The sequence below is a fragment of the Macaca nemestrina genome, chromosome 8 (assembly GCF_043159975.1).
Source record: "Macaca nemestrina isolate mMacNem1 chromosome 8, mMacNem.hap1, whole genome shotgun sequence".
Lineage (NCBI taxonomy): Eukaryota > Metazoa > Chordata > Mammalia > Primates > Cercopithecidae > Macaca > Macaca nemestrina.
In genome coordinates this window covers 143493965-143516184 of record NC_092132.1, presented here as the reverse complement: position 1 = coordinate 143516184, position 22220 = coordinate 143493965, and the positions used below count along the sequence as shown (strand labels likewise).

The following is a 22220-nucleotide window of genomic DNA, read 5'->3' as shown; positions in this document are numbered from 1 at the left end:
ACTTCTCAGCAAGCTGAACTCATTGTCTTCTTGTTTACACTGTTTCGCCAAGCCATCACAGCTGATACCTGTTGGTGCTATCCCCAAACCACCACTCTTAACTCTTAAAGTAAATAAATAATCTTTGCTGGCAGGGCTATGCTGAACCTCCTCAGGCACTCTCTAATTGGATGTCCTGGGTCCTCCCAATTCTTAGTCCTTTAACACCTGTTTTTCTCCTCTTTATTCCGTTTAGTTTTTCAGTTCATACAAAACGGTATCTAGACCATCACAAATAATTCTATACGACAAATGTTTCTTCTAACAACCCCACAATATCACCCCTTACCACAAATATTCCTTCAGCTTAATCTCTCCCACTCTAGGTTCCCACGCCGCCCCTAATCTCGCTCGAAGCAGCCCTGAGAAACATCGCCTATTATCTATTCATACCACCCCCCAAAAATTTTTGCTGCCTCAATACTTTACTACTATTTTGTTTTATTTTTCTTATTAATATAAGAAGACAGTGATGTCAGGTCTCTGAGCCCAAGCTAAGCCATCATATCCCCTGTGACCTGCACGGATACATCCAGATGGCCTGAAGTAACTGAAGAATAACAAAAGAAGTGAAAATGGCTTGTTCCTGCCTTAACTGATGACATTACCTTGTGAAATTCCTTCTCCTGGCTCATCCTGGCTCAAAGGCTCCCCCACTGAACACCTTGTGACCCCCCACTCCTGCCAGCCAGAGAACAACCCCCTCTGACTGTAATTTTCCTTTACCTACCCAAATCCTATAAAACAGCCCCACCCCTATCTCCCTTCACTGACTCTCTTTTTGGACTCAGCCCACCTGCACCCAGGTGAAATACACAGCATTGTTGCTCACACAAAGCCTGTTTGGTGGTCTCTTCACACGGACGCGAGTGAAAGCCACCAATGCCCAGCTAATTTTTTGTATTTTTAGTAGAGATGGGGTTTCATCATCTTGGTCAGGCTGGTCTCAAACTCCTGACCTCAGGTGATCTGCCCACTTCAGCCTCCCAAAGTGCTGGGATTACAGGTGTGAGCCACTGTGCCTGGCCAGGCAGAAAGTTTAAAATTGGATTTTAATGCTATTTAGGAAACGAAGAGGAAGGTGTGTAAAATGAAAATAAATCTTGAGACCCCAAAATCACTAAGCAAAGGGAAAAGTGATGTTGGGAACTATGTCAGGCAAACCTGCCTCCTATTTTACTCCCAAATAAGACTGCTAGAATGATAAAAAGCTACATGCCTTCCTCACAGTTTGCCCACAAAGGACAAAGGACAGACAAGAACTCAAAAGAATGTAATCTCTTGTCTCTTATCAAGCTGTCCCACCTCACTGGATTGAACCAATGTACATCTTACACATATTGATTGATGTTTCATGACTCCCTACAATGTATAAAAGCAAACAGTGCCCCAACCATCTTGGGCACATGTCATCAGAACCTCCGAGGCTGTGTCACAGGTACATCCTTAACCTTGGCCAAAATAAGCTTTCTAAATTGACTGATACCTATCTCAGATATTTGGAGTCCACAGGTACAGTGCCCCCACAGAGTCACTCTGGGCCATGGGAAGGATCTGAGTGGCAGGTTGGAAATAACTAAAATTCATTTTCTTTCTTGGATTTCAAAGTGCATCATCACTGTGTGTGTGTGTGGCTGAGAAAGAACACAGTGCTGTCTACCAATTCCCTCTGGGCTCATAAGCAAGTGCTTGTTTACAGGAAAAGAAAAAGTGGCTCTTTAGCACCTTATATTGATGAAATGAGCCATACTAAGGGTATCATTGATCAATTTCCTGACAGCTCCGAATCAAAAGGTCAGAACCAAAGAGAGAAGGAAACTGGCTGGGGGAAAGCAAGCAGAATTGACCCAGGTGCTAAGTGCGAAGTCATTACCTCTCTGGATTCCCTACAGTGAGGAAAGAGAATCCCATTTGTCACCTCCTGGCACTTATTTCTGGACTCATAGATGTTTGTCACCAAAAGGATGCTGAACAGTCTCTAGTCCCTCTTTATCATTTTGTTAAGGAGGAACCTGAGCTCCAAGTAGATTTTGGGGTTTCTATGAATTTCTCATAGTCTTAACAGGCAATGACTAAGTGACAGAGCCCAGGTGTCCTGGGTTTCAGCATGTACAGTGCATAGCAACAGGGAGAGCAGGGGTGTCGGGGAGACAAATGAGCCCCAGTCTCGTCATGGGGCAGTAGTGGGGGATGCACCTCTTCTTCTATTAATAGAGACGAGCAAACACTGCTCTAGCATATTCACATTTTAATCTTCTGAAAACCCTGCTTTCCCATTTTACAGATGCAGAAACTGAGGCTCCAAGAGCAGAAGTGACACCGAAGTCACCTAGCCCGTAAGTGACGCTAAATTTTATGCTGCTGCTTCCCTTTTCTTGTGTGTCCCTTATTTCAAGAAATAGACCCAAGGTGCAGCTCCATTTCCTACCTAGACATGCAAACCCGACAAAGACACACACACACAAAAGAAAACCAGAAAGCACTATATCTACTCTTGACCAGACATAGTGAGGCTGGACCCATCACACACACAAACACACACACACACACACATTCACCTAACTGTAAAACAATGTAACAATATTTAGAATGCTTGTCGTACATCAATTTCCTAAATGAAGGTCAATACTTACTATAGTATAAATTAAAGTGAAATTCTTCAAGGAGTGACATGATTCCATTCTGATTCAAAGACTATTGCCACTGCCACATGTTTCTTTAACTTTTAGGAATGTCTTATACTCACATTCTTTGGTAGAAGAATAAGATTAAGCTGCTATCATTCCTGCATTCTACTGGCAAGTGTCTGTACTTTTAACCTTTCTTTTTAAGTTATGACTCATCTCAACTTCCCTGGCTTTTCCTGTTGGAAATGAAAGTCTGACCCTAGGCAAGCTAGAAGCACTGGTGTGCAGCACATTTGCAGCCTCTTGGCTCCAGAGCAGAGAATTAAAATTGTCAGATGCAGCCCCTGTGAGGGTTCCCGGACGCCGGCCAGGACAGCAGCAGTAACTAGAAACCAGGGCGCCTGGTCTCAAAGCTGTGCTCAGAGCAGATTTATATCATGTAAATGATTGTTCTAATAAAGACATTGGTACATTAGCCAAAACTCAAGGACATGCAAAATGTATTAGGCAATTTATAGTCCAACAAGTTTCCTGTGGCGAAGGCAGTAGAGAAACATTCCCAAAATGAATGTCATTTTAATTCTTCATCTAAAAAGAATGATCATAACCACCGCTGGTTTTCCCCACTAAAATGAATTCTGCATTATCATCTATAATGGAGCAGGACACTAGAAAACTGATGACCTTCTGTCCCTGCTGACACGAAGAGTTCAGCACCTGTTCAACACTGCAATCACACCTCTCAAATGTACAAAAGTTGCATTAATTCTTTGGAATTATATAAGCCTAGGGATCTGGCATCGTTGTTTAGACTCTTAGTATACGTTCGATCTGTAATATTTGCCACTGTTAAAAAGAATCTTCAATGCTTGTACATTTTTAACTGCATTTAAAATAAGGAAATGGAAAAATCTCTTATTACCTGCAGAACCATGATTCCAAGTAACTGCAGTGTTATTGAAAATGGTGCAATAAAATTCATAGTAAAAAAAACGTAATTACCAAAAGAAAATAAACTGGGCATGGTGGTGTGAGCCTGTAGTCCCAGCTACTTGGTAGGCTGAAGCAGGAGGATTCCTTGAGTCTAGGAGTTCAAGCTGTAGTGTGCTATGATCATACAAGTGAATAGCAACTATGCCAGCCTGGGCAACATAGCAAGACCCTGTCTCTTTAAAAAAACAAACAAACAAACATTAATTACAGTAATATAAACATTCAAGTTTTTTAATTCGAAAAAAGAGACACAGAAATCAATACAGGTGATAGTGGCTTCTGCTGGTAGAAATTACCAACAGTAGATGATACTCAAGAGCTTTCTGTGTTCCACTCTGCAGAGTATTGTCTATCATCAAGGCTGCTGCTGGCCTCTCTAGGAGCTTTTGTGTCCACTAGAAAAAGATGTTCCTTTGGCCTGCCACAGCCTGTGGAAATGCTCGCCCTAGGGGCCAGAGTGCCAGCCGAGTGTCAGCCCACAGATGAAGGAGCCTTCAACTTAGGCCAGAACTTTGTGCAGAGTGCAAAATATGCAGCCCTCTGTTGGCTCTGTCTGTAGAAGAAGTTAAGAAACAGATCAATAAATGATGGTCTATTCATGTGACGAAATACTAGGAAGTCATCAAAATTGTGTTTTAAAGGATATTTAATAGCCAGGCATGGTGGTGGGCACCTGTAATCCCAGCTACTCAGGAGGCTGAGGCAGAGAATTGCTTGAACCCAGGAGGTGGAGGTTGCAGTGAGCCGAGATCGCGCTACTGCGCTCCAGCCTGGGTGACAGAGCAAGACTCCATCTCAAAAAAAAAAAAAAAAAAAAAAGAATATTTAAATATTTAAACTATTCTTTAAATATATCAGGGAAATATTCGTCATAGAATGTTAAGTTAGAAAAGTAGATTATAAAGGCAATAATACAGTGTCATCCCAACTTTATGAACTAATTATCAGTTGTAAATAACATGAGAAGGTGTAGACTAAAACGTTAACAATCATCTCTGGATGGTGCAGTTGTGGCTAATTAATGATTTTGCTATTGATACATGTCTGCATTTTAAAAATTTTCTTCAATGGGCAGGAATTATTCCTATAATAAAATAAATTATATATATTTTTTAAAATCTATGGTTCTACCTGCTTTTCAGTCAGGGAAATCATACCATCTTGTTACTTAAGTTGAGCTACATTCTCTTCAGTTAAGAAAACATTGGGATGTTAAAGCCATAAGAAAGCAACTGATTATTTCTCCAAGATTGTGATCTCCTTAAGGATGTGCAAGGAAACTATGGTGGTTTAAAAAGAAAAAAATGGCAGCTTAAAGCAGGGGGTGAGGGTTTGAATTCTACTTCCAGTAGCCATTAGTATATGACCTTGGAAAACTACCTAATGTCTTTGATTCTGTTTCACCTTTTATACAATGGGGTTAACCATTCCTATCTGAAAGACTGCACTGAGCATAAAATGAACTCATGGAACCATAGCATAGGGCCTGGCACTTAATAGGTACGTAATAATTGCAGTCTTAGTACAATGATCTTGTATACCTCACACATCCCCTAGCCCACTGCCTTGCACATATTAAGGGCTGAATAAACGATACCATCAATGGGTTGCGTTAGACTTGGAGGAAGTCTGGCAGTTTCAGGAAATCTAAAATGTTATATAGCTGGGTGAGCCCTACAGAAGTGACCTCATTAGAACAGACCCTAGGTTGTGTTAGCGAGCACAGAGCCTCTCTGAAAGGTCACTTCTCTACTACCTGTGTTTGGACACTTGTTACATGTGCTGATATATGGTTTCAACCTCCTGGGGCTCTTTGCCCTTCATGGGTGGACCTTTAAAAGCACAGTTCTCTCTATGTGGGAAAGGAAACTCAGAGCTTATGAACGAACCTGGATTGAAGCCTTATAGCAATCTCCAAGGCCAGCACTTATACTAACCCAATTAATATGAGAGGGACCTCCACTGGAAACTCAACGGAATCGGCAGATTTAACAGGGAAAGGACCTTTGTAGTGGTGCCAGGAGGGTATTAAATATTTGGCCTACCTCTCCCTCAGAACGCAGAATTAGAGGATGTCTATCATGTGATCAGGAAGCGCAGAGGGACAAGATTTAGGAAAAGCCAGGTAAGCTCTTCAGGGCCATAATATGGCTTTTGTAGCTCAAGAGATCCCAGGGCTAGTACTTAAAATGCTTCTGTGCTTCTACTTAGACAGGTAGACTCAGACATTTTACCATAGAATCCTAGCAATTTTTATATAATCTCTGTGTTCTCTCTTTTCCAGTCATTTTTGCTTATGTTCATTTTGAAAATATCAGCTTATCTGAAAAAGAGTGTTTAGCACTATAGGCCATGAGCAGAGTTATTCCCCCAGACCATCCTGACATCCTTTATCTTGGGATAAATTATAGATGGGGAGGCCACTTCCCCCAGGAAAGGGATGTGTCAGGATAGGCAGAGTTGGGTTCACTGTAAACCTAATGAAGTCAAGAGAGGCTGGGCATGGTGGCTCACACCTGTAATCCCAACACTTTGGGAGGCCGAGGTGGGAGGATCACCTGAGGTCAGGAGTTCGAGACCAGCCTGGCCAACATGGCAAAACTCCAACTCTACTAAAAATACAAAAATTAGGGTTTTTTTTTTTTGTATTTTTGGTGGCATGGTGGCGGGCACCTGTAATCCCAGGTACTCGAGAGGCTGAAGCAGGAGAATCACTTGAACCTGGGAGGCAGAGGTTTCAGTGAACCGAGATTGCACCACTGTACTCCAGCCTGGGCGACAGAGAGAGACTCTGTCTCAAAAAATCAATTAAAAAATAAGGTGAAGGGGCTTCTCACTTATCTGGGAGCCTCCCTTTACAAAATTCTGTATGACCAATGTATTTGCTTTCCTGCACGTAAGGCTCCCAAACTTCATAAACTCCAAGCCCCACAGCCCTGGATCTACCGCTGGTGACCAGGCAAATCAAATGACAGCTATAAAGGGCAGACTGGCGGAGGCGTTGGGGTCTGTCCCCTCGAGGGGTCTGGTTTCTGCAGGAAGGTTTTGGCATTGTTTTAAGGGTTTGGAGCTGTTCCTGTACAAACCCCAACACAGCAAGAGGTTATCATTGGATTTGTATGATTTTATCTATTGACGATTGATATCTGAAGAAAGCAAAAAAAGGTTTCTTTGGTGTCGGGGGCAACACTGATTCAGGCCATCCTCAAGATAACATGAAGCAGGACTGGAGCCTCAAATAACAATCTCTCCCTAAGCAGCACTGAAGAAGCCTAAAAAAGAAAAACAAGGAAAGGAAGGCAGTGCCTCCAGGAGCCCAGCACTCTTTCATTATAACCCACTGAAGCCACCTGCGTCCTTAAGCAAAGCGGGACGCTCAGGTGGACAGTCAACTCCTTAGAAACTGGGCCTCGTGGGTGGCGCCGTTGTTGGCGTATCATTCGCTCTTCCCCATGTGGGCAATACTGCGGTGGGTCTGTGTGGTGGGGAATGAGGGAAGGGCTGGTGAATATCTTAGAATAACAAACAAAACCCTGTATGGGATTTCTCAAAACACTAAGCCTTTATTTTCATTGACTGATTTTTTTTTTTTTCCTCTAGAATTAGAGTCTTGCTCTGTCACCCAGGCTGGAGTGCAGTGGTGCAATCTCAGCTCACTGCAGCCTTGAACTCCTGGGCTCAGGAGCACTGATTTATTAACATGCTCCTGGCTTTGGAATATTCTGAGAAAGTCTTAGCTCTGCCTTTTAGCATTCTAGTTGTAGCATTAAGAAGAGGGTCTTGGCCGGGCGCGGTGGCTCAAGCCTGTAATCCCAGCACTTTGGGAGGCCGAGACGGGCGGATCACGAGGTCAGGAGATCGAGACCATCCTGGCTAACACCGTGAAACCCCGTCTCTACTAAAAATACAAAAAACTAGCCGGGCGAGGTGGCGGGCGCCTGTAGTCCCAGCTACTCCGGAGGCTGAGGCAGGAGAATGGCGTAAACCCGGGAGGCGGAGCTTGCAGTGAGCTGAGATCCGGCCACTGCACTCCAGCCCGGGCTACAGAGCAAGACTCTGTCTCAAAAAAAAAAAAAAAAAAAAAAAAAAAAAAAAAAAGAAGAGGGTCTTATGGAAAAAAAAAAAGTGGGGTAAATGGTAAAAGTTGTTTTTTGTTTTTTAGAGATGGGGTCTTGCTCTGTTGCTACAAGTATATGCCACCATGCCTGGCTAAATTTGTGTGTGTGTGTGTGTGTGTGTGTGTATGTGTGTAGACAGGATCTTGCGATGTTGCCCAGGCTGGGCTAAAACTTTTTATATTCAGTATTATTACAACTAAATATTTTATGTACCCAAGAAGAAAATGCATTAAAATACTAACAATAGTGGTATTAGAAGGTGTGTTTTTAATTTTCTAAATGTTCTTCAATATACATATATGACTTTGTAACATAAAAGGGACGTCACATACTTGAAGGGGTGCATTTTATTAGTGGTTTTGTCCCCGGCACTTGGCCTACTGGAAAGCAACCAATACATACTGTTGGAAATGAATAATCCATATGTAAATGGATTATTGGCCTTCTTAACAGCACTTAGTGGAATCCACTGAAGTTGCAAGACCAGCCTGATAGAAGACAGCTGCAGTTCTCCTCACACGATTTTAATTAACCTTTCCTCAGTTGAATTATTTTTGTGGCCAAGGGGTCCAGTAAAAAGGTAAAAACCTGCAGACTATACCATGATGCCGCTTTAAGTGACAATAACAAACAAAATTCAGGGTTTTCTAAAATTGCTAGGATACTTGGAATGACCCTGGTTCTTACACTAAGTTGATGTTTAATTCTTCGGCTTTAAAAAAATTATTATTAATCACTTGCACAACAGAAAAAACATGCCTCTCCTTTCGACCAGATTGGCCAGTAATCAACTTAAGCCAAGTCAGTGATATTAAAATTCTGATTTAATTCCGACCACCTGAGGGTCCTCTCCACGGGATACTTTGGCCTGGTCAGACTTGCGTAGTTATGTTAAATACTGGATCCTGCGAAGAGAGGGAAACACCTGTCTTGGGGTGGGGGGTGGAGACAAGCTGGCACGAGGCTTATTAAATTTTCCTTATCTTGCTAAGATCAATGGGAGATCACTGCCCTGGTGACATGGAGCGCCATGCCAACACCCACTGCTTTTTTTTTTTTTTTTTGAGGTGGGGTGTCCCTCTGTAGCCCAGGCTGGAGTACAGTGGCACGATCTTGGCTCACTGCAACCTCCACCTCACCTCCCGGGTTCAAGCGATTCTCCTGCCTCAGCCTCCCAAGTAGCTGGGATTACAGGCATCTGTTGCCGCGGCCGGCTAATTTTTGTATTTTTGGTAGAGACGGGGTTTTGCCATGTTGCCCAGGGTGGACTCGAACTCCTGATCTCAGGCAATCCGCTGGCCTCAGCCTCCCAAAGCGATGGGATTATAGGTGTGAGCCACTGCACCCGGCCCTCAAGCTCTTTTTAATCTGTTTGCCTACTCTTGTTCTGTTAGTCCTCTCCCCACACCTTTCTCCCTCCCAGTGCTCCTCTGCCTTGAGTTGGTTTCTCTCTGCTTCTGCCTTAGGCCTGGTGCTTATGGTTGGCGCATGGCCCCTGTAGTTCCTGGCAAGCCACACACCAAAAATCCACAGTCCAGGTGAAGAGCTGTGCAGTTGAAAACATCTCTACGGTAAATGTGGGGACTTGGCCGAATCTTGTTTATTCTGATCAAACCACAGAATGCCAAACAGGCATGATTTAGGTCAGCCCCTGGTTTTGATCTGAGGCACTTGTGGCCAACAGGTTGCCCAAGCAAAGCCAGCCAGGTTATGGCAGCGTTGACTGGGAGCCCAATGGAAGCCCTGGGGAGCTGGTTCCTTCTGTTCCAAGTAATGAGCAACTGCCATGGGTGACTGGAAAATCTCAGGCTCTCTCTGGTGGTTCAGCAACTGCTCAGGTGCCTCAAGGTGATGTTTAATGGCCTTTTTCAGCAACAGCGGCCATCTGCCATAGATATGGAAAGGCACTATTTGGTAGGATGCTCATTAAATGAAGTGCTGATAACCAAAAACTCACAGTAGGACAAAGCTGACTGTATTTTCTAAAATGCTCATAAAACCCTTATGCTATTCCAAAATCCTGCAGTTCTCTGATCAAGATGTGGAGTCTTGGCCAGGTTCAGGCTCAAGCCTGTAATCTCAGCACTTTGGGAGGCCAAGATGGGAGGACTGCTTCAGGCCAGGAGTTTGAGACCAGCCTAGGCAACTTAGGAAAACCCCATCTCGACAAAATATTTAAAAATTAGTCGAGCATGGTGGTGCACACCTATAGTCCCAGCTACTCAGGAAGCTGAGGTAGCAGGATTGCTTGGGCCTGGGAGGTCAAGTCTGCAGCGAGCCATGATCAGACCACTGCACTCCAGCCTAGGAAACGGAGTGAGATCGTGTCTTTAAAAAAAAAAAAAAAAGGCTGGGCACAGTGGCTCATGCCTGTAATCCCAGCACTTTGGGAGGCCTAGGCGGGTGGTTCATGAGGTCAGGAGATCGAGACCATTCTGGCTAACACGGTGAAACCACGTATCTATTAAAAATACAAAAATTAGCCGGGCGTGGTGGCTGGTGCCTGTAGTTCCAGCTACTCGGGAGGTTGAGGCAGGAGAATGGTGTGAACCCGGGAGGTGGAGCTTGCAGTGAGCCAAGATCTCACCACTGCACTCCAGCCTGGGCGACAGAGCGAGACTCCGTCTCAAAAAAAGAAAAAGAAAAAAGAAAAAGGAGTTGGAGTCTACTTTATCTGGGCAGGCCTTTGCGACTTCTGAGGGTGGGTCAGAAAAGGCTGACGGTTCTCCCTCGTGCCCTCTCTCCCTCTCTCTTTCTCCATGTGCCTCTGGAGCGCTAAGCTGCCACATAAGAAGCCATACTATTCTGACATGCAGAGACATAGAGACAGACATGTCAGACATGAGAGAGCGAGTCTTCAGGTGATTCCAGTCCCAGTTGCTGTCTGACTGCAGCTGCATGAGAAACCCCAGTAAGTGCCGAAGGTGAGAACAAGGCACACACTTTGTGGCTTGTGGAGAAGGGGATGATGGGCTGGGGTGAAAGTTGTCTTCACAGAGCAGGTACAACTTGAATTGGGTCTTGAGGGATGAACAAGAGCCCACCAGAAAAACAAAAGAAGAGGCTCTTTGGGTAGACATAGCAGCCTACAAGGCTACATATGAGGTGTGCAACAGCCACCAGAAGATGCAAGGATTCCTGGGGCTGGAAATAACGGACTTCATCTGCAGAGTTAGTTAAGAAGAGACACCAGCAAAGGGAAGCACCACGATATATTATTTTCTTTCTTTCTTTTTTTTTTTTGGAGAGATAGAGTCTTGCTCTGTCACCCAGGCTGGAGTGCAATGACATGATCATAGCCCACTGCAGCCTCAAATTCCTGGGCTCAAATGATCCTCTCACCTCAGCCTCCAGAATAGTTAGGACCATAAGTATCCACCAGCATATCTGGATAATTTTTTTTTTTTTAATTTTTTAGTCGAGACGGTGGGGTCTCACTTTGTTGCCCAGGCTGGTCTCGAACTCCTGGGCTCAAGCAATCCTCTCATCTCAGCCTCCCAAGACGCTGGGATTACAGACGTGAGCCACCACGCCCTGCCAAAATGTGATTTTCATTTGAGAAAGCTCATCCTGACTGCAGAGGAAAGGGCGAGGTCGGAGTGGGGGGTGGCAGAAATATAGGCAATGCTGTGGAAATAGTCCAGGTGAGAGAGGATAAAAGTACCAAATTAAGGCAGCAGCAGTTGAGATGGAGAGAAAGTGGCAGCGGGGAGAAGGGAGGTGGCTTGAAAAGGAGGTGGTCACCTGCTAGGGGTGAGAGGGAAGAAACGTGAGGTGGATCTGGGTTCGTAGCTCAGGCAACAGAGTGGTCAGTGGTGTTATTCACGTGGCTTCAGACTGCAGGAGCATGTGCTGGGTGGGGTGCACGTGGACTCCTGCTTCTTCCACCGGTGTATGAGTTTCTGGGAGGGACGTATGCTTCTCATCAGCAACAGAGGCATTTTTAAGTCCAGAAAAGGGAAGAGCATTGGAATAGTAAATAAAGTGATGCCAGAAGAGGGTGATGAGTGAATTTGGAGGGCTACCACCCTTTGAGAAAAGAACAGAGCAAGCAGACCGTGGAAATAAGAGTAGGAAGAGCAGAGGAGCCGATGACAAGTCTGGGATCCCAAGAGCCAAGGGCTTACCCATCCCTGGGCTGAGGAATCAGCTCCATAGGAAGCTCGTCTCTGGATGGAGTCTAGATGTTTCTCCCTTGCCTTACTGTCTGTCCTTCTGCAGCTATTTAAGGCACAACATTTGAAGAAATGTATGACCCAGCACTGATCTCTGGTTTATCATTTAGGGGCAGTCATAACTGTTAAGTTTTTCAAGTTAACCCATTGACTTTAAATGGTTTTGGCCAGGAGTTTGCTTAATTCTTTAGGTAGTCATCAGAATTTTCAGTAAGAACACACTTAAAATGCAGGAAGCAGAGTGTTGTGGCCTTTGGATGTGGCCCAATTGATACAGTAACCAGATCTGCAGGTATATCCAAATTCCTCAGGGGCACACAGGACCAGGGAACTTGCACATTTTTTAGAATACTAAGGAATCCTGAGAGCTGCCAGAACTTAATTAATATTGATGCTCCCCTTCCTAGAAATGCTGGGCTTTGAAAGCACCTTAGATGTCATCAACTGTGCCCTCTAAAACTTACAGACTTTGGATGGTGTCATTAGAAGGCAGGGACCAAGGGACTTTAATTCCACTGGAAGCAGAACAAGAAGAGAAATTTGATTCTATGCAGAGCTGACCTCCAGGTGGATATAAATTATTGATGAGGACTCAGCCTGATGAATTTGGGGGTAAAGATGGATTGGCTATAGATGAATCACAGACTTTCTCTCAACCAGAGGGCCCGGGGCTGCGACTCTCATTTTCCAGATGAGGAAACAAAGGACCACAGAAGTTAAGCAACTTGCCAAGGTCAAACCCAAGTTAGAGCCAGAGCTGGGACGATTCCCGGGGCTGAACCCCTGCTGGGCTCATTTCCTTCCGCCCGCCCAGCCATCTCTGGTTTTATCTGATGTGTCTGATGTCAAACGTCATGAATATGGAAAGCAGAAGACCTTGTTCTAGGTTGACAAATGCTTGCAGTTAGGGATTTTTTTTTTTTTTTTGGTCAAGCTTTTCCAATGTCTACCAAATGCACCTGTGGAATATGCAAACAAAATTTCTGCTGCATCTGGGCCAATCTAATATATCTTAGAAACTCAGTGGTCATTGTATCCTTAAAACAGGTTTGGAAAATTAAATAAAATTTTATCCACAGAGAGAATGTAATTGTGAACTGCCTCCCAAAATCTAATTGTTTTTATTTCTCGGGATACGGATTATAGCACCACAGTGTACTACAAGGAACTCACCAATTACAACTTAAAACTTCCAGGCTTGGCCAGGTGTGGTAGCTCATGCCTGTAATCCTAACACTTTGGGAGGCCCAGACAGGTGGATCACCTGAGGTCAGGAGTTCGAGACCAGCCTGGCCAACGTGGCGAAACCCTGTGTCTACTAAAAATTCGCCGGACATGGTGGTGCATGCCTGTAATCCTAGCTACCTGGGAGGCTGAGGCAGGAGAATTGCTTGAACCTGGGAGGCAGAGGTTGGGATTGTGCCACTGCACTCCAGCCTGGACAACAAGAGTGAGACCTCATTAAAAAAAAAAAAAAAAATACTGGCTCAGTGCTCCCTTCAGCACGTATCTGGATGTCAGCCTCTGCTTGTAACCCTGCACTTTGACTGCTGCTACTCCTTCTCCTCAGAACTTTCCCTGGTCCACAAGACCCCCCGTTGATTTAGCCCAGTGGGCTTTTTTGTTTGTTTGGTTGTTTTTTTTGTTGTTGTTGTTTGAGACAGAGTCTCGCTCTGTCACCCAGGCTGCAGTGCAGTGGCACGATCTCAACTCACTGTAACCTCTGCCTTCCGGGTTCAAGCGATTCTCCTGCCTCCGCCTTCCGAGTAGCTGAGATTATAGGTGTGCCACCACAGCCAGCTGATTGTTGTATTTTTATTAGAGAATGAGTTTCACCATGTTGGCCAGGCTGGTCTTGAACTCCTGACTTCAAGTGATCCACCCACCTTGGCCTCCCAAAGTGCTGGGATTACAGGTGTGAGCCACCACATCTGGCCCCCAGTGGGCTTTTCACAGGCTTTGTTTAAAAAAATTTAAAAATCGGGAGAGAGAGGCTTCTGTCTCTCTTATATTGAAAATGGCTCCCACGTGCTCTCTCCTCTGTGCAAGCCTTTCTTCTCTTGGCTTCCATAATATAGAATAGCAGAGTTTTTCTCTCAAGGACTAAATCTAATGATTTAGAATTGCTTCCTAGAGCACGATGTGGGGAAGGATTTTGAGGCAAGTCCAAGCTCTGTGGAGAAAACTGATCAATCAGTGATGTCTGCAGTGGGCAGACCATAGAAAGGTTGTAGCTGGTGGATTTGGGATTTGCCATTGCTGATTGCTCTTCCCAACTGTCTGCCTCCTTTAAAAAAAAAAAAAAATCCTGTAAATGTTGATCTTTTCTAAAGACCTGTCCTCAGCCTAGCACAATATCTGGTACATTGTAGATGCTTGGAGGTTGTTAGTTGGTGTCTCCATTTCTGTCCTCTCTCCCATAACAATTTCTCTCTCTCTTTTTTTTTTTTTGGTCTGACATGGAGTTTCACTCTTGTTGCCCAGGCTGGAGTGCAATGGCACGATCTCGGCTCACTGAAACCTCCGCCTCCCAGGTTCAAGTGATTCTCCTGCCTCAGCCTCCCGAGTAGCTGAGATTACAAGCACGTACCACCACACCCAGCTAATTCTTGTATTTTTAGTAGAGACAGGGTTTTGCTGTGTTATCTAGGCTGGTCTCAAACTCCTGACCTCAGGTGATCCACTCGCCTTGGCCTCCCAAAGTGCTGGGATTACGCTAACAATTTTTTATAATCTCTTCCATCATATCAACCTACCACTTCCATATACCTAACTTGTAAATTGGTATAATAGCTACCTGGCTGAGGGAAGCTCTACTTGGACAGCACACCATGACTTCGAGGGCAAAATTCCTAAAGCCATATTAACCTCTGTCAGCTGCATACCATTCCCCGTTTTTGCATACATTACTTCCATTCATTGCAATTTCACCTGTCTCATTTCTTGTTTTCCCTTGGGCATCCTTTTAATTTAATCCCATGCCCCTGAACAACCGGCATCATCTTTTTGGACAGTCTGTCCACCCTCTGATCTACTGCATATACTGCTACCATATTGGTGTCTAGCCTCTTTTTTTGTTTTTTGTTGTTATCCTAATTTATTTTCTAGTTGGCTCCTTTTTTCCACCTCAGGGAATCCATGTGCAGCTTTGCTACGTGGATAGACAGAAGTACAGATCATGCCATACCTGCCTTTGTTTGGGTTCCCCCAAAAGTGACCCTGAAACAAGAATGTGGGTGTAGGTAGTTCATTTGGAAGATGACCCCTAGGATAGGGAGGGGTTAAAGAAGGAAGACAGGGAAGGGAGGGAGGCCGATGGTATGGTGTGCTGCCGAGATTCCCCCTCAGGACTGAGGTCCTCCCTCTCCCAGCCATTGGGAGTGTTGCTGGTTGATGGCTTTTAGCTGAGTCTCGAGCCAGGAACTGCTCTCAGCAGCAGAGAACAGCCTTAACCCAGGTCCCAACCTGGGGCAGCCACATCTACTGACTAATCAATGGAGGATATAAAGCCCTGACCCCACCTTGGTCTCAATCGGTCGGCTCTGAAGGGCTATCCCAGCGCCAGAGCTTCCCGTGGGATCCTCTGAAGCTTTAATGGCACCACGGTTCAACGACTCCTTCTATCCAGTCCTACTTTCTTTCCTCTTCATAGGTGTTGCTCTCAAAGGAATTCCCTAATAAACTTCTTGCAGTCAACTGCGTATGGCAGGGTCTATTTTTCAGGTGACCCCACCTAAGACAGCTAATAAAGTTGCATTTACGACAAAAATGTGAGCAACTGAGGCTCAATTCTTCCAGGCACCCTCGAAAAACCGCGTAAACCTCAGCAATGACCTATCAAGGAACCAGAAGGCTTGGGTGTTTATCCAGCAGCTTCTGTCCCTCACTGGCTGAGGGATGCTCCCAACGCTGTAATGTCCTGGCACTTCTAGCCTGTCTCTAGATGGCCAGCCCAGAGAATGCTCTCAGGCAGAGATGCTGGAAGATACCAGCTCAAGGGGACTTGTCTGCAGGCAACTCTAAGAGTGGACCAATGGGATCTGGGCAGAGAACACCAACAGCATCTGCTATAAGTCCTCCTCCCCAAGAATCATCTATGGCTCCCCATTTCCTACAGCAAGGATGTAGGAAACTCACAGAGCAGTTGTCAGCCACTGATGGGACTGGTTGGTTGGAAACTGCAGCGTTTTGACATTCTAAATTTACACAGAGCAACCACACTCAGAGGCTTCACACATTTGCTACTTCACCAACCTCCGAAAATGTTTAAGATCTGGACACTTGGTCTAGAAAATAAGTCCAAATGTTTTTGACTACACACTTGGCAGCATTTGTGACCTGTTATCAAGGCAAGCTTTCTAATCCTGTGTTCTTCTAACCTACTTCCTTCCACACAGATTGGTCTATCTTGTGTGTGTGTGTGTGTGTGTGGTGTGTGTAAAACAAATAAAATTCTAATCATGCAATACTCTTCCAGAGACTTTCCACTGATCAGATCAACTTCAGATTCCTTGGTAAGGAAACGAGGGCTCCCACTATCCGGCTAGCCCCTTTACAAAGATATATTATACATAGTCGTGCCATCCCTAGGTACTCACGGGGGATTGGTTCCAGGATCCCTGCAGATACCAAGATCCTCAGATGCTCAAGTGCATTAAATAAAATGATATAGTATTTGTATACAAACTATACACATTCTCTTCTATATTTTAAATCATCTCTAGATTACTTATGATACCTAATATAATGTAAATGCCATGTAAATGGTTATACCGTCTTTTTAATTTGCATTATTTGTATTGTTGCATTATTATTTTTCTATTTTTTTGAATATTTTTGACCCATGGTTGGTTGAATCAGAAGATGTAGAACCCATGCAGACAGAGAGCCATTGTGTTATATATTATATATAAAAGAATATATCTATCTTACCCTTTACTGGGAGAGCCAATCCCATAACTCCCAGTCTAAGGCCAAAGGCCTGGGAACCAAGAAGGAGAGTGGGTGCTGGTATAAGTCCTGGAGCCTGAAAGTCTGGGCATATGACATTGAAGCTGAACCCAGGAGGATAAGGAAGAGGTCGCTGGGGAAGGAAGATTGCAATAGGAGCCATCCGTTCCCCACGCAGAGGGTGGGGAAGCTACAAAGGCTGTGTTCGCACTGCGCATCAATAGATACTTACCACACCTAGGGCAGAACCTTTAGCCTGGGTCCCCCCCAAACAGGCTGAGTGTCCAGCTTCTGCGAAGTGTAAACAGCAGCAATACCCAGAGACATGTGCATGGAAATGGTGGCCTTTAAAATCTTTGAAGTTCTTGGGGAATGTTGTGACAGCTGGACGTTGAAGAGCCTTTGGTGGCTCTGAGGCTGCTTCTCATTGATTGGAGGTGTCTCTAGGTCAGCATACACAATTTGCGGTTTTTATGGTTTAGTAATAGCTTGTTGTCCATTTTCAAGGATTAAGCCAAGTGGCGTTGATGTGATGATTACAGACATAAGTGCCCTGCCCATTACTGCGATTAGCACTCTATTAAAACGGACAGCATTTGTATAGAGAGCCTGAAGCTTCATAAGCTAAAAGGCAGGGCAACATTAAAATGTGGCCAGGAACAAGGAGACTATATTTTTCTGAAGAGGGCCAATTTCCCTCAACACACCTCTGGCCAACATATGTGACTTGGCAGAAACGCATCTTTGCTAGAAAGGGGTTTTGTGAACAGCTTTCCGTGTTACCATCTACACAGGAACCAACTGAAGGCCATTAGTCATTCCATGCAACACTGCTGTGAAACATGTGAACAATCTCACCATATTGCAGTTTGACAGAAGTTATAAGGCAGGTCAATGACAGATCTGAATTCCAAGATTTGACCTTTGATCTTTTGGTGTTTCTTAGCATCTTCCAGAGTGTTGTCTCATATCTGCTTTGAGAGGCTTCAGGAGAAGAGATATGTTGCCAAGCCCAGTAGTTAATGTTTGGTTTTATAAACAATTAAACCACCATCTGTTGGTCTGCTTCAGCGGCCGTGAAAGCAAGGCTTAATTGCTGTAGGGATCAAAATGGACATGATACGTTTGGGTGACTGCCTTTTGGGTTCCGTCCAGTAGTTCCAGTCATCGTACTATTAAAGAACTTAACGTATGGGCCTGTAGTGATTTGTTGACAGTCATTCCTCTGTCCAACGGTGAGCACATCACTGCAGCAATCCTGGCTTGTCCACTCCACATCCTCAGCCCTGACCAGGCATCTGGGCACATAAATTGCATCAAATGAATGAATGAATAAATATGGATACTACAAAGATAAAAATCCTCTATTTTTAAAAGAAGAGTTTTCCCTTTAAAATCTGCATAAAGTGTTCATGTGAATGGGTTTCTTGCTAGCACCTGTGCTGGTATAAGAGACACACTTGTGCCTTGTCCCTGTGTGTCTGTGTTTGTGCATGGATGGACTATTTTGGTATGTCTTTGTTCGTTTCTGGTAAGCCTTAGACTGGTCGGTTGAATCTCTCTCATTTGGTTCTGTTTCTTCTCCTGTGGTTTGGTTCAGTGCTTGGGTGGAAGAAGACATCGTTCTGCCTGTCCTGCTATAGAAAAAAATTGCTCAGCACAAAATCTGTTAGTTTCCCTCCTTGTTCTCTCGAGGCCTAAGATTGCACAAAATTGAATCATGCATAATGCATTTCCCAATTCTGTTAGAATTTCCTTCCTAAAATTTCGCTCATGCTCACTGCTATGGTCTGAATGTTTGCGTGCCCCCAAAATTCATACGTGGAAGTCCTAGCCCCCAAGGTGATGGTATTAGAGCCAAGAGGTGGTGATTAGGTTATGGGAGAGCAGAACCCTCATGAATGAGATTAGTGTCCTAATAAAAGAGGCCAGAGAGAGCTCCTTTGCCCCTTCAGCCACATGAGGATACAGCAAGATGGCACTCTCTACAAGGAAGCAAAACTTCCCCAGACGCCAAAGCTGCCTGCGCCTTGATCTTGGACTTTCCAGCCTCCAGAACTGTGAGCAATACATGTGTATGTTATTTACAAGCCACTCTGTGTACAGTATTTTGTTAGAGCAGCCTAAATGGAAATAAGACACTCACCTATGTTCATTCTGATTTCTTTCCCACCTTTCCATACAGTAAAATGCAGAGTTGCAAGAACCATGAGATCCTGGGTCAGTTTGTGAAGTTCCAGGTTAAATAAAGCTAGCCAGAGTCCCACGATACAGGATTCCTCTGAGCCTATTTGAAAATAAATTAATTTTAATTTTTAGTTCTGGGGTACATGTGCAGGTTTGTCACATGAGTAAACATGCGCCATGGTTGTTAGGTGCACCTATCCACCCATCACCTAGGTATTAAGCCTGGCATGTATTAGCTATTTTCCCTAATATTCTCCTTCCTACCACCACATCCCCCGACAGGCTCCAGTGCGCTGTTCCCCTCCCTGTATCCATGTGTTCTCGTTGTTCAGCTCCCACTTATAAGTGGTTTTTGGTTTTCTGTTCCTGTGTTAGTCTACTGAGGATAATGGCTTCCAGCTTCATCAATGTCCCTGCAAAGGACATGATCTCATTCCTTTTTATGGCTGCATAGTATTCCATGGTGTATATGTACCAAAGATCTAGAACCAGAAATACGATTTGACCCAGCAATCCCATTACTGGGTATATACCCAAAGGAACATAAATCATTCTATTATGAAGATACATGCACGCATACATTCATTGCAGCACTATTCACAATAGCAAGGACATGGAATCATCCCAAATGCCCATCAACGATAGACTGAGCCTGGTTTTGACCCCAGAATCCTTTCTGTGATGACCTTCTCTCAGGACTAGTGTTCTACCCAAGCACTTTGGTGACCAATAGCTTACTTGGCTTATTTGTTGTTTTTCCCTGTTTCTTTACACGATCACACCTTTTCTCCAATGTCTCTCTAGAGATAAAATAATTTTCCTGGGTTTTCCTGTATCCAATTTTGGTCATCTCTTAATCAAAAGTGTTGTTTAAACAAATAGGTATTAAATACATTTATAAAGGTCTTTAAATATTTGCCAAACAGAGAGAGTTAGGAAATCTTGAGGCACCTGTGCACTGTAAGGTGGTCACAGCCCACGTCCTGCCTCCCCTGGGAGAAGGAGAGGTGGGCGTCCCTGCCAGTGAGTGGCACAAGTGTACAGTCTTCTGCCTCATTGTTCTGTAGCTGGAAGTGGCCACAAAAGCACGAGGAACATTTGTCCCATTGGAGGTTTTCCACAATCCCTACAGAACCCTAAACTCGGCCAGGCACAGTGGCTCATGCCTGTAATCCTAGCACTTTGGGAGGCCGAGGCGGGCAGATTATCTGAGGTCAGGGGTTCAAGACCAGCCTGGCCAACATGGTGAAACCCCGTCTATACTAAAAATACAAAAATTAGCTGGGCGTGGTGGCAGGCGCCTGTAATCCCAGCAACTCGGGAGGCTGAGGCAGGAGAATTGCTTGAATCCAGGAGGCAAAGGTTGCAGTGAGCCGAGATTGCACCACTGCGCTCCAGCCTGTGCGACAGCGTGAGATTCTGTCTCAAAACTAAAAAAATCAACAAAAAAAGAATCCTAAACTCACGACCTTCCAGTGATCTGGGAAGCCTTGAAATTCTCATTACTTGTTTCTGCAACATATCATCTTATTTATAAAAATGCCAGATGGCACATATTCCTGTTTTAAATTAGTGTAAATTCAAATTAAAGTTAATTTTTGTTTTGGCAAGATGTCGTTGAGGCTGGTATGACCCCCCACCCACCCACCCACCGCCCCAGGAGGGAATACTCTATTTTGAGATCCAGGGAGTTCTCAAGGCACAAAGGTCAGTGGGACATAGGATTCCCATCCAAGATGACCAGCTGGCAAACTGTCCCCAGCTCCTGATCACACTCTCTCCTTGCAAGAGTCACTTGCTTCACACGCCATGTGAAAAGTGCAAGTCCTGGCTGAGGGCCATGAAGAGAGGCTGCAGATAAGAAGACAGGGTTCAGCCACTCAAGAGCCTCCACTCCTCTCCTAACTCCCACAAACCATGGACCCAAATGTGACACACTCTTTCCACATTGAGCTCTGGGCCCCCAGGTGTGACAAAGCCAGAGATGCCCGTGATGTCTAGCTGCCCTGGCCTCAAAGTATTCACCCACCCTAGACAACCTTCTCAAAGCAGTTTTGAATAAAATGAATTCCTTTCTGGTTTACTATAGAATCTCCCACCTCCACTGTGTTTATAGCAGGCTATTTGTTAATTTATTTTCCATGCTATTTCAGGACGTGGGTGTACTTGAGAACTGTTTAGGGTAGAATTTTTTTTCCATGTGTGGCTTCCTCCTGGAAACAGAGATATTTGGCATCTGTTCATCCATTGTGTGGCCTTTTCCTTGCACCCCGCACAAACCTCAGAAACCTGCCTCCCCAAGTGTCCCCTCTCATGGTTTTCTTCTCTATCTCCCCAGACTTCCTTCCTGCCTGCCCTGCAACAGCCATTCAGGGAGGCTGTAAACCTCTCCTCCTTCAGAGCTGTAACCACCACCAGTAACCGAATCATCCTCTCTTTACCTCTTGCCTGTGAATGAGGGGGTTGTCCTAGCAGTCAAATTGAATTAAGGGCTATGTTTTCAAAATCCCAAATGTATTCTGTTGAGGCCCAGTGAAGGCCCTAGAATTCAATCTAGCAGACTGGGAAAGAAAGACAAGATGTCCCCAAAGTGAGACCATCACCCTCTTTCATCTGCTCGCTGAGAGCTGCAGCCTAGTGTGGTGGAAACAGCCTAAACTTTGGGGTCAGATCTTACTTTGAATCAAGATTCTGCTACTCACTGCTGTGTGATCTCAGGTGAGTTACTTCACTTCTCTGAGTTTCACTTTTCTTACCTATGAAAGGGGGTTAAACAAAAATACTTACCTTTCAGGATATTTGTATCAAGTATGTAAAGTGTTTGTGCAGCAAGAATGCTCAAAAAGTAACAGTCCTTACTGTTTAGATTGAGGCTGTGGCACACAAACAAATAGTAATGAGCTGACCAGTGGGCTTTCACTCATGGAGGTCAATAGCTCCTGCTTTGCTCAAAATGCACCAGCCAGTTTGTCGATGGCAGAGACAAGGTCTCACCTGGGTTGCTGACACTGCTCACAGCCACACCTTCCAAGACTGACTTATATTCCCACCGCCTGCCCAATACAGCACGAGGCATCATCTCGGAGACTTGAACTTGAGTGTCTTCTCACCAGTAATGACCCGACAGTGAG

The 22220-nt window shown here is 44.7% G+C and overlaps 1 protein-coding gene and 1 long non-coding RNA gene across 3 annotated transcripts in view; one reads left to right on the top strand and one right to left on the bottom strand.

Annotated features, from left to right (window-relative positions):
- The first annotated feature begins 1347 nt into the window (after nt 1–1347).
- Nucleotides 1348–12497, top strand: LOC112428256 (uncharacterized). Of its 2 annotated transcripts, none has more exons than XR_011607251.1 (5): nt 1348–1477; nt 2324–2375; nt 9244–9348; nt 10551–10701; nt 12360–12497. It is a non-coding gene; the product is annotated as an uncharacterized lncRNA (long non-coding RNA). The 2 variants fall into 2 exon arrangements; XR_011607252.1 differs by having other exon boundaries at nt 10551–10688; nt 12360–12473.
- Nucleotides 12498–16107: 3610 nt separating this feature from the next.
- Nucleotides 16108–22220, bottom strand: part of LOC105491146 (exoribonuclease 1) — a 160501-nt gene continuing 154388 nt past the window's right edge. The window contains exons 8-9 of the transcript XR_011607250.1: nt 19049–19189; nt 16108–18200 (exon numbers count right to left, since the gene is read on the bottom strand). The gene's annotated coding sequence lies outside the window, so the exon portion shown is untranslated. The remainder of the gene's footprint in view (nt 18201–19048; nt 19190–22220) is intronic.